Source organism: Camellia sinensis, chromosome 8 (assembly GCF_055761805.1).
Source record: "Camellia sinensis isolate YWXY chromosome 8, ASM5576180v1, whole genome shotgun sequence".
NCBI classification, from domain to species: Eukaryota; Viridiplantae; Streptophyta; class Magnoliopsida; order Ericales; family Theaceae; genus Camellia; species Camellia sinensis.
Window position 1 is genome coordinate 138,934,224 of NC_138968.1, and position 13,298 is coordinate 138,947,521.

Sequence of the window (13,298 nt, forward strand, 5' to 3'; positions counted from 1 at the left end):
ATCTTCAAACCCTAGATTCGGCTGCCTCTCTCTCTACACACACTCTCTCTCTGAGATTTCATCTAGTTCTTGTGATCTCCTACCCTAATCCCTTTGTAAGAAAGGTGGAGCTTGGTGTGGGCTACATTTTGATCCGAAAATCTCTTGGTTTGGAGCATTTCGAGTTTCATCATCTTCTCCTTTTGGTCTTATCATTTGAGGTAGGGATAACCTACTCCTTTCTATGGGTTTTGACATAGATGTTATGTATTTTGATTAGATGGTAGTGTTTGGTAGTTTTGGAAAAGTTAGGGTTTGATTTGGGGTTATAAAAAGGGGTTTTCAAATGTTAAACTCCATGTGTATGTGAGACCTTGGAAAATGGATTATTGTTGTTAAAATTGATGAAATTGAACCTTAGGGTTGATAATGAAAAAAGGGGGAAAATGCCCTAATTATGTTGAATAATTAATTTGGAAAAATATGAAATTGAGTTGGAAATTATGAAATTGGGAGATTATGAGGTTGATTGGTGTAGTTGGATAAATTAACCACTCACCTATGAAAATATTGTTATTTTATCTGTTTGATAAATTTGTTATCTGTTTAGAGATAACTGCTTTGGGCTATCGGTGGAGGATAGTTTTGATTGTTGTAGACACTGTATGTTGATTAGGGAAAACTGAAACTAATCACTTGGAATATGTCATTGAATATGACGGTTAGAATAATACATTGAATATATGTATTGATTGATCATTGTATATGATTGAATATTTAAATACATTATACATGTATCATGTTTGGGAGGAGATAGGGGATGTACTCCATGGTTTGGGAGGAGATAGGGGATGTACTCCATGGTTTGAGGGAAGATAGGGGATGTACTCTCAAACCTATTTGGGAGGAGATAGGGGATGGACTCCGTTGATAACTAAGTTGAAGTTGGCCAGAGTGTCCAGGGTGAAAGTCCCGAAATTCTAATTACGTTTGCATAACATAGATAATTGAAGTATTGGAAGTGTCTTTATTATGAGTTGTAATCTCATTTGAATTGTGGATAAAGGAAGTGCTTTAATATGAGATGTAGTCTCATTTAATTGTTTGGCCAGGTTCTGAGCCATGTTTATGAATTGAATCGGATAAGTAAAGGAAAGTGAAATGAAACATATACATATTTGTCATGGAACTCGATTGTGTTATAAGTTGGTTTACATGTGTTAGCCATTTATCAAATGCTAATGTTTTAGTTATTGCTCATACTTGGTTTAGTATATCTCTACTGGGCATTGGCTCACCTTATATGGGACATCATTTTCAGGTTCAGGTGATATGCCACCTTCAAGGACGTAGCTTGGGAGGCTTGAGGCTGATAGATCTTTTGTTGTTCTCTTTTTGGTATTACATGTAAATTCAAGCCAAGGGCTTAATATGTATTTGAGTTAGTACTCTCTTTGTGTAACAAAGTGTTGGCTTGGAAAGTTGTAAGCCCGTAGGGCATTTACTTTTATTGTTAACATGTAATACTTTTGTACTTAATACTCTGATGAATGGAAATATGCTTTATTCTCTTAAGCTTATGGATGTCACGAATTTATGATTTATGGGTTTATTTTGAGGGCGTTACAAAACGGATGAATTTTAATATGAAATTTTTACAGTATATTAATTACATATTGAATTGCATATCTGAATTTTCTCATAATGTTTGGGAGTCAAAATCTATATTAACTGCTGCGTTCAAATCTGTCCAGAAAACTGGGTTAAAATAGTAATTTTGGAAGCATCGTTCTCTTTGGATATAGATCCAAAAATTATCAAATTAGTGTTATTAGAACCGGTTACAAGTCTAGTTTCGTACATTTTTGGCCTTGCGTTAATTGCTCATGTAAACCACTTGTTTAGATATAATTAATTATAGATAATTATTTTGATAAGCAAATCAAGTAAAACCAATAGGATTTGAAACTTAGGATATATTAGTTGATATCTAGAGGGTTTTGAAATTTTTTGAACAGCGTGGAGTGGGTTTTGTAATTTTCAATGTTAGCGATTAGATTGGGAAAGTTTGTTTAAAATTCTGTTTATCTTAAAGTTACTTTTAATTAAGTTTCGATTTGAACCCATGTCTTGTGTGATTTTAGACCTTGAATAACATGAACTTAGGTATTATTTAAGAGTAACGATGAGTGGAGTTGAGCTGTGTTAGTGCGCTTTAGTTTGGGGTTACTTAGTTTATTATTCCTTTTAGTATGTTTGAATTAATAGTGACGTGTAGTTTTAATTTTTTGTTCAGGGCACTAGTTGGACTTTCATACTTTATTCGAGGATTATATTATTTTGTTTTCAAGTGAGTAGTTTCATGCTACATATTTTTATAAATGTTCCCCTACCCTGAACAGTTGGAAAATTAAATTGTTGTTTTAGGATTAAACTGTTTTGATAATCTATTATATTATCAATGGAATTAAATTATTTCTGAAACATGTGTAAATTTGGCATACTGTAAACTATTTGTTTTTAGTCTCATGTTTATAATGGTGAACTACCATGTTTTGCGAAACTGATGTGTATTGATTATCGGGACCATTTGTGTATTTTAGTCTAGGGAAATTATTCCACTGTGTGTGGTGACTCTGGCCACTGGGAAACAGATCCGGGTTGGGCCGCGATGACTCTAGTGCTCAACGATTATAAGGAAAAGACCTAGGTTAGGCTAGGTGACCTTCAATCGGATCGTCTTAGAGAAAAGGCCCGGGTTGCCACCCTGAGGATGACTCTTAGTTTGGTATTGGATCCAACAGGCTTATTGCCTTGAGAACTGTGTGGCATGTTACTTGTTATTCTTGGTACTCAGAAAATTATTGGTGTTCATGTTGTAATCTGTTTTAAGTGAAAAATGTCATTTATCATGTTCTTGAGAGACATGAGTATTTTAACTGTTAAACTGTGGAACCTTCTTTTTGAAATAGATTGTCTTTACCAAATTGTATGCCAATCTAGTTTCTGTGATGTATATCTTATTTTGGAATTGAACCCTGTTTTCAAAACTGTATTTACTATCCATGTTGCTACTCACTGAGCTATTAGCTGACTTAGTTGTTTATCACTTCCAGGTGTTAGAAGGACTTAGAGTGGACTTATGTCGTAGCGAGGACTCAATTGCATGGACCTCTAGGACATTCATTTATTTTGTTTTAGCTTGTTATGTCGGGTTTTGTGCATACATTGTGGTTGGATTTTTTATTTAGAATTATTTTATTTTATGGGCGGTTTGTTCCATTTAGTATATATTTTTGGAAATTGGTTATGGTTGGTTTTACCATTTATACTTGTGACTTGTCACTGGATTGGGTTTTGATTTATTTATTGATGGGCTATCATCACATTTATTCTTCATGATTTTGGATTCATGTTTAGGCTTACGTGTGCCTTGGGTTGAGTCCCTGTGGGCCACGGTGTGTCATGCCTAGATTTGGGGTGTGACAGAGTGTGCCTGTCGGCCATGGGTGTGGCTGGTCGGCCACCAGTGCCTTTTTCCAGATATTTATTAACAGTTGTGCCAGCGGTTGCACACTGAGCTGCATCTCCCTACACGTGTATGGTGGGATGTTTCTAAGCTCAAGGGGTGTTTTTCTATAAATAGTAGGGTTCCTCCCTCATTTTTGAGGGTTAGAAAATTTGGAGCAAAAATATATCTCTCTCTCTAGAATTCTCTCTCTCTTTCTCTCTCTTGATATTTTGTACACCTTTGCCTAGTTTCTCTTAGCTTTTGCATACCAACCCTTAATCAAACTTGACCATCATTGGGCCGAGGTCTCTTGGAGTCTTGTTTGAGCTTTGGAAGGTGGTTTGAGCTTGCATTTGTGCCAAAATTGTGCTTTGCTTCAAAGGTAGAGAACTTACCTTCTTTAAGCTTATTGTGCACACTTATTTTCCTATCTTTTTCAACTATTTTAAGGTTGTTTTTTGAAGTGTGAAAACCTCTGTTTTTGTGACATAAAAATGGTGGTTTGAGCCTTTTTGAGTTAGGGGGTTGTTCCCCCTTTTGGCTCTTTAGCTTGTTAAGCTTTTTGAGCTATCTTTCATCACATTGAAATCAACTTTTTTGGGCTTTTTAACCACTGAATCTCAGAGGTTTTTCAGTGTTAAAAATCAACTTTTGAAGTCCAAAATTAGAGGGGTTAGCCTCCCTTCCTTGTGTCTTGTTTGCGCGCCTAGTTGGCTTCATGTGTTAGCATGTTTTTCTAGCCTAACTTAGCTTTAGTCCAACATGTTTTTGCCTCTGAAATAACCTGTTTTGGCTCTGTTTTGGGCTGGTTAGTTCAGTTGAGGCTTGTATTGCATAGTGGTAGTGTAATTTCCTTCACTAACTTGTTATTTTAAAGCTTTAATCATCATTGGTGTGACTTGGTAGCATGTTTTAGTGTTGTTTTGCACTTTATTTCAGCACTTTAAATCTCTGCAATCTCCCTTTATTCTTCACTCTTTTGTTTGCTTTGAAAGTGGCTTTAAACCCATTGTTTGCTTAAGTGTGAAATTAAGACATTTGTGCTTAATGGTTTAATGCCTTTGGGGGTTCATTACCAACGACGTGACGTCTCTTTCATGCCTAAAGCAACCTTTGGTTTAAGCCATCTTCCCATTAGAGGACACTCACTTATGGACTTAATCAATTAAAGAATGAATCGGTAATGTAAAATGAGTAAACAAAATTGGACAAGTAAAAGAGGCAAAATAAGTATCTTTCATGTTGCATTGCATGTGTTTGAATTGAACGTTAATTCGAACACAAGGAAAATGGGACATTTCATACTCAAAAGTGATGAAATGTGCCACTTTCCTTGGTCACCATCACCCTTGATTATGCATGATAGGGTAGTGGTTATTTTGGTCTCATTTTGCATTTATTGAACTTGTACAATTGGTTTCACAAGCCATCATGCAATGAAATTGCTTGATTGATGGTTTGTAAACCAAGTTTTGGTCCCTCATTTGATTTCCCCATGAAAAGGAGAGGCAAAGTGTGCAAATATCTGTGAGAATACACTGTTTTGCTCTGTCTATTCTCTATTGCAGCAAAAAGAGGAGTCCATGTCATCAGTGGCCGATCGGCCACCACCAGTAGCCGACCGGCCACTAGTGGTAACTGACCGGTCACCATTGGTAGCCGACAGGCTCCCTGTCGGCCGCCAATGAAATTTGCACAGTGTGTTCCTAAGGTGGAGCAGAGGTGTTCTGGAAGTGGACAGCTTCTTTGGTGTTCAAGTGTGCAAACAGAGATGTTCAACAACAAGGCAGTGTATTTTTGGGTGGAAATCGAGCACGTACATAAGCCTCTCTTGCGTTTCAAGCTTAATTAGCACCTAATTAGTTATAGCTAATCGGAGTTGTAATTAATTAATTAGTGTAACTAGTTATTCGATTTGTTTTGTAATATTTAATTAGTTAACTAGAATAGTTAATTAGTTTCAAGTTGTGTAATAGTTATCTTAATTAGCGTTGCTAGTTAGCTTATTCATTCAGACCCTCCTTCGCGAGGGCGTAATGTTGTAATAAGTGTGTGTGCGTGTGTGTATGTCTTCCAACCCCACATCGTTCTCCCTTTTATTTACCCACTTTTGATGGTTAGATTAGGGATCATGTTTCAATTAGCATACCTTATGCTTGCATCCATTCATTTGTATTGAATGCACCGAGACTCGGCGCATTATTCAAACTGGATCGTCATTTCAATACTTCTTTGAATACATGTTTAAAAGCATGCTATCAAATTGTTGCAAATGTCATATTAGTAGCCGAGCCTATTAATCGCATAAATTGCATGTGTTCCATTAGGCATTTTGTATAGTTAGAAATCATGCATATTTCTTTCTAACTTATTTCTTTCCTAGCTTGGAGTACTAGGTGAGTTTTACGCTTTATCATGCTTGTATAAGTGTGAATTTTGCCATGTCTAGCATGCTTGCCATGAGGCTATGTGCTTAAATGCTAAACTATTCGAATGCCTGTGGATGAAGGCTTGTTGTTTGAATTGGAACGATTCAACAAATGTGCGTTTTAAGCCCACTTTGTTGAGTGACAAATCATGTTTTAAACCCACTATGTTTGGTGGCAAAATCGCATCTTTAAGCCTACTTGAGGTGGCAAATTCAAACCATTTTCGCAACCAAACATGAGTTGAGATGTTCCAAGTCTTGCAGACTAGTCTATTTTTGCGTGTGCGTATCACATAGTAAAACTAGTCTAATAACCAGAATAAGAACACATAATGTTTATAAAAAATCATATCATGATTAGTAGAGGCCGCTCTTTGATCGGGCGAGCGGGGGTGCTCATTTCAGGACCTTTCCCTCTCGTACCTAAGTTCTCGAGCCGAGGCAACTTTGGTGATGACGGACACGTGGCCTTCGGCATGAGTCAGGGTTTCCTAAATTTCTCCAAAATAAAATATTTAGGTAGTGACTTTGTATCTAGCAAAGCAGTCCAATTTTGGCATTATTTGATTTAAAATCGATTTTCCAAAAAGATTTGCCGAATTTGGACTCTTTGGTGATTATCAATTTCACATTGCACTTTGTGAGACTAGATTCAGAACCGCGGGAGTCCAAACTGTAGGGCTTTCATTCGAACCTTCCGAAAGGGGGGTGCGAAAAAGTCGAACTACAAGTATGTACTTTTGTTTTGTTAATTTCAATTTATAATTTCAAAAAATTAAGTCCGCTCTACAAAATAATGAATGTGATACACCTTTTATTAGTTTGGATGGAAAAATTAACGGTATCACTTTAGTTCCAAATTATATGGGGACTTTTTAACTGTAACGCCCTCAAAATAACAACATTAAACCCAACTGTTAAGACATGCATTTACATATAAACTAACCATATTCCTTTATTCTTTAGAGTTCCATTACATAAGTATTACATGTTCACCTCATAACAAAATGCCCTACGGGCTTACAGCTTTCCAAGTTAACACTTGGTTACAACAAAGAGTACTAACTCGTTTACACATAAAGCCCTTGGCTTGAAGTTACATGTAATACATCAAAAGTAAAACGACTACACTATGTCCGCCTCTAGCCTCCCAAGCTATGTCCTTAGAGGTGGCATGCTTCCTGTACCTGAAAATGATGTTCCCATATAGGGTGAGCCACAGCCCAGTAGAAATACACTAAACCAACCATGAACAATGACTAAAATATTAGCAATTGATAGATGGCCAACACTGATACAATCACATAAATCACATATTTATGTCATACGACTTATGAGTCCAAGTTTCCTTTCATTTTCCCTTTTTCAACGGATAGGCATATAAGCACTACCCACACTTTCAACAGATATATATAACAACAATATCCACAGATAAGCATAAAAGCTATATCCACATTCTACAACAGATATGTATAACAACAATATCCCACATTCACAGATAAGCATATAAGCTATATCCACACTTCACAAAGATAAGCATATGAGCTCTATCTTCACTTCTCCAGACAAGCATATGAGCTGTGTCCACGGAGTTCATCCCCTATCTCCTCCCAATACCTATCCGGTTTAGAGGTACATCCCCTATCTTCCCCTAAACCGCGGAGTACATCCCCTATCTCCTCCTCTACACATAACGTATACAAACACAATGGTTCTATATACAATCACTCAATACATATAATTAATGTATTCTATCAACCGTCAAGTTCCATGACACATTTCATTGATTAGTTTCAGTTTACCTAATCATCAAGCATTGTCTACAACAATCACGACTATCCTCCACCGATAGCCCAAAGCAGTTATTTCTAAACAGAAAATAAATGCACAATGGATATTCAATCAACATTTCATTCCTTCATTCCTCTCAATTAATTATCTCAATTAATTAAACAATGTAATTAGGTCAATTCCCATAATTAACATTTCAACCCTTAGGTCCCATTTTCATCAATGATTCAACATTAATTCCATTTCTCTATGCCAAACATGCATCTAGGTTTGTTATGAATAAAACCCCAACTTTTGTAAAATTACACAAAAGCCCCAAACTTTCACAAAATTACCAAACCAAGCCCAACATCTCAAAATACCAAAATTTAAAGACAAAACCCATAGAGAGGAGTAGGATATCCCTACCTCAAATTCGGAGTCCCAAAGGAGAAGACGACAAAACCCAACGTGCTCCAAAACCCGTGATTTTCAGATTAAAATGTAGCCCTCGACGATCAACAACTTTTTTGTAAAGGCCAAAGGTGAGTAAATCACTCCTACTAGATCAAAACCTAGAGAGAAGGTAGAGTCTAGAGTGAGAGGCTCAACAATGGTGATTTTGGAAAAGTAAGAGAGAGAAGAGAAAGTGAAAAAGTGATTTGAAGATTCACAAATTCGGGACTTTAACCCAGGTCTCCGCTCGAGCGTAAAACACCCCGCTCGAGCGGCCACTCACAGACTTCCGCTCGAGCGGCCAACCTCCCGCTCGAGCGCAGAATGCACTCGCCCAGCACTTTCGCAGAACCGGGCCTCCGCTCGAGCTCCCAACCCTACGCTCGAGCGTACAACACTGCACAACAAATACTGGATGGGTGTATTCCCCGCTCGAGCGCCCAAACCCCCGCTCGAGCGTACAGGCCAAAATCTGGGCAACTAATTTTGGTTTCTAAACTCAACCAACCTGAAACAAATCCGCCCAACACATCCTATAACTCAAATACAAAGTAAAGAGGATGTAAACACGATAATAACCAACTACCAACATCCACGGACACATGTCCGGATCACTGTACAACAAGGGTAAACCCGGGATCGCTATAACCTCCCCCCCTTAAAGAATTTCGTCCCCGAAATTAAGCACAGGTTTTCAAAACAAGTTTTTCTCCATTTTAATCAATGTTACACTTGAACATTCAACAATTAGACCCATTACCGGTCATCCCATCCCTTTAACAAGAGACATATCACAATATGTAAACCACATATGTATTATCAACATGCATCAACATTATGCACTATCTTTCCAATTTCAACAATATATTCAACACATATAGTATCACATTCAACTTCCGTATGAGGCAAGTTCCAAACATACTTCCAATAAACCAAACATTCTCAATGTTTCACAACTTAAGACATATATAAAAGCTCTTAAGTTCAACACAATACAAAAATTAAATACAAGATTACACATCAACAAACAAGTCCGGATATTTCTCACGGACTTCCAACTCACGTTCCCAAGTGGCTTCCTCCACTCCGTGATGTTTCCACAAGACTTTCACCAAAGGAATGGTCTTGCCACGCAGGACCTGATCCCGCCTATCCAAGACCCGAACCGGTCTCTCCTCATACGAGGCATCCTCATCTACCTCTAAATCGGTCCAATCCAGCACATGTGATGGATCTGGCTCATACTTCTGAAGCATACTCACATGAAACACGTCATGCACTCCGGACAACTGCGGCGGTAAGGCTAACCGATAAGCAACCTCACCAATCCTCTCAAGAATCTCAAAAGGACCAATAAACCGAGGGGATAACTTCCCACTCTTCCCAAACCTCATCAGACCTCGCCTAGGTGATATCTTCAGAAAGACATGGTCACCTACCTCAAACGCCAAAGGTCTCCTCCTACGGTCGGCATAACTCTTTTGTCGACTCTGGGCTGTAACAAGCCTCCTACGGATAAGCTCAACTTTCTCCGTCGTCTCCCTAACCAACTCCGGACCCAACAAAGGTGCATCACCCACCTCGGCCCAACAAACTGGAGACTTACAAGGTCGGCCATACAAGGCCTCAAACGGTGCCATACCGATACTAGACTGAAAACTGTTGTTGTAGGCAAACTCTACCAATGGCAAGTGCCTCTCCCACGTCCCACTGAAATCCAGGACACAACCCCGAAGCATATCCTCGAGGATCTGAATAGTACGCTCGGACTGCCCGTCAGTCTGAGGATGATAAGCCGTACTAAAGGTCAACTTAGTGCCCAAGGCACTCTGCAAACTCTGCCACAACCTAGCAGTAAAACGAGGATCTCTGTCTGATACGATCGTCACTGGGACCCCGTGCAATCTCACTACGTCCCGAACATACAAGTCGGCAAGATGATCTACCGAATCTCTCACGCGCATAGGAATAAAGTGCGCCGACTTAGTCAACCGGTCTACAACCACCCAAATAGCATCACTACCCCGCTGAGTCCTCGGAAGACCTACAACGAAGTCCATAGTGACATGCTCCCACTTCCACTCGGCAATAGGCAAGGGTTGCAACAAACCCGCTGGCCTCTGATGCTCGGCCTTCACTTGCTGGCAAGTAAGGCACTTCGATACGAAAACAGCCACATCTCTCTTCATACCCCGCCACCAAAACTGGCGAACCAAATCCTGATACATCTTAGTACCTCCCGGATGCACCGCAAGGCGCGAATGGTGAAACTCTCGGAGTACTTCCTCACGGCAAGACTCCGGTACAAACAAACGGTCTCGGTATCTCACACTCAGGTCGGGATACACCGTCAAACCCTTCTCAACTGTCCCACTAGAAATCTTCTCTCGGAGAAATTCTGCCTCAAGGTCACCTCTCTGTGCCTCTAACACTCTAATCACAAGTGTAGGTTGTGCAACAACAGAAAACAAGGCCGCAGCCTTAACAGATTCGCCCAGTAGCAAATCAAACTCATCAAGTGCTCCCAACATCTCCCATTCCCGGATGGCTATAGTAGCTACATCACTAATGGTCTTCCTACTAAGGGCATCAGCCACAACATTGGCCTTTCCCGGATGATAGTGCAACTCAAAATCATAATCCTCGATGAACTCCATCCACCTCCTCTGCCTCAAATTCAAGTCTCTCTGTGTAAACAGGTACTTCAAACTCTTGTGGTCCGAGAATACCTCGAATTTCTCACCATAAAGGTAGTGCCTCCAGATTTTCAAGGCAAAGATCACTGCTGCTAACTCTAGGTCGTGTGTAGGGTAATTCTTCTCGTGTATTTTCAACTGACGTGAGCCATAAGCTACCACTTTTCCCTCTTGCATCAACACACAACCCAAACCCTCTCGTGAGGCATCACAATAAACCGCATAACCCAACCCTCTCTCCGGAATAATCAACACCGGAGCGGTGGTCAATCTAACTTTCAACTCTTGGAACGACTTTTCACAAGTCTCACTCCACACAAACTTGACTCCCTTCCGAGTCAGTCTAGTCAACGGTGACGCTAACCTGGAAAAATCTTTCACAAACCGACGATAATACCCAGCTAATCCCAGAAAACTGCGGATCTCAAACACACTCTTAGGCTGTGCCCAATCTTGCACTGCCTCAACCTTGGATGTATCAACAGACACCCCTTCCCTGGATACCACGTGGCCTAAGAATTTGACTTCCCTCAGCCAGAACTCACACTTCCCAAACTTGGCATACAACCTATGGGCTCTAAGTAACTCAAGCACCACTCTCAAGTGTGCCTCGTGCTCCTCCTCAGTAGGCGAATAGATAAGAATGTCGTCCACGAAGACAACCACAAATCGGTCTAAGAACTCCTGGAAAACCCGGTTCATCAAGTCCATAAAGACTGCCGGTGCATTGGTAAGCCCAAATGGCATCACCAGAAACTCATAATGGCCATACCGCGTACGGAATGCCGTTTTCGGAATATCCTCATCCCTGACCCTCAACTGGTGGTAACCCGATCTCAAGTCTATCTTAGAGAAACAACGGGAACCCTTCAACTGGTCAAACAAATCATCTATACGGGGCATAGGGTACTTATTCTTAACCGTAGCCCGATTCAACTTCCGATAGTCAATACACAATCTCAAGGCACCATCTTTCTTTTTAACAAAGAGGGCCGGTGCTCCCCACGGTGAAACACTAGGGCGAACAAAGCCCTTATCTAGCAATTCCTGGAGCTGAACTTTCAACTCAACCAACTCTGCTGGAGCAAAACGGTAAGGTGCCATAGAAATCGGCGCCGTGCCGGGCACTAAATCAATAGAGAACTCTATCTCTCGGTGAGGTGGCAAACTAACAAGATCTTCGGGAAAAACATCCGAATACTCACAAACCACCCTCGGCAATATAACTTGGGTCTCATTACACTCACTACTCTCAAAGCTAGCAAGTAAACCATTAAGCTCACTTCGCCCTCGCGAATCATACCCCGGTGGCAAAACACTACCAACCCGGTCTCCCAAGAAATGGAACCACTCCCCGCTCAAGGTACATAACGTGACCCTCTGGCGGTAGCAATCGATAACAGCCCGGTATGACGATAACCAGTCCATACCCAAAATAACGTCAAAACCCCTCATGGGCATGACAACAAACGGAAAAGGAAGCCTATAGTCGGCGACCTCTATATCACATCCTCTAACACCCTGTTTCAGGATCAACTCACCACCCAAAGGTGATACCACACAAATAGGAGATGCTAACTGTGCTAACTCCAATTCCAAAACAGATGCAAATGCAGCAGATACAAAAGAATGAGATGCACCCGTGTCTATCAACACATTAGCAACTGAGTTGCAAAACAGAAAAGTACCTCTCACCACTGATGGAGCCGGTACTAAATCCTGCGCGGTAACAGCATATACGCGCCCCGTAGGCCCCTGGTCTACCTGCTCACCTCTCGGAGCAAAAGACTGCTGTACAGACTGGGATGGCGAAACTCCCGGATTGGCCCTCGAGGCCTGCACAGACTGAGCTGGCTGAAAACCCTGCGTCTGCCTAGAACCAGACGCTCCCGAAGTGGCACTCAACTGCGGGCAAAACCTCTTCATGTGCCCAGGTTGTCCACACTGATAACAAGTCAAGAGCTGCCCCCTGCCTAAACTCTGACTCTGTGGTCTAGCTGAAGAAGAAGCAGCTTTCTGACCCCCACCCTTCTGCGGGCAAACTGAAACCTTGTGACCCAGCTGGCCACACTTGTAACAAGTGAAATCCCCCTGACCACCTCTCCCTGAGCCCACACTCGGCACTGGGAAGGTCGATCTAGCAACACCACCCTGCGACTGCTGAGGGTTAGAACTCCTCTGCCTCCTGCCATCACTCTGACTATCCTGGCTCCTCTTGGAGCCTCTCTGCCCCTCATCCTCCTCCTGCATCATAAGCTCCATATGAGCTGCAGCATCTACCAGGTGTCTATACTCTCGGATATAAGACCCACCAACTCTCAACTTGAGGCCCCGCCTCAACTTCCGCTCAAACTCATAGCAACGGCGTTCCTCAGACGCCACCAGTTCCGGTGCAAACCTGGACAAACTGGTAAAAGTAGCCTCAAACTCGGCCACTGACAAGCCTTGCTGATTAAGC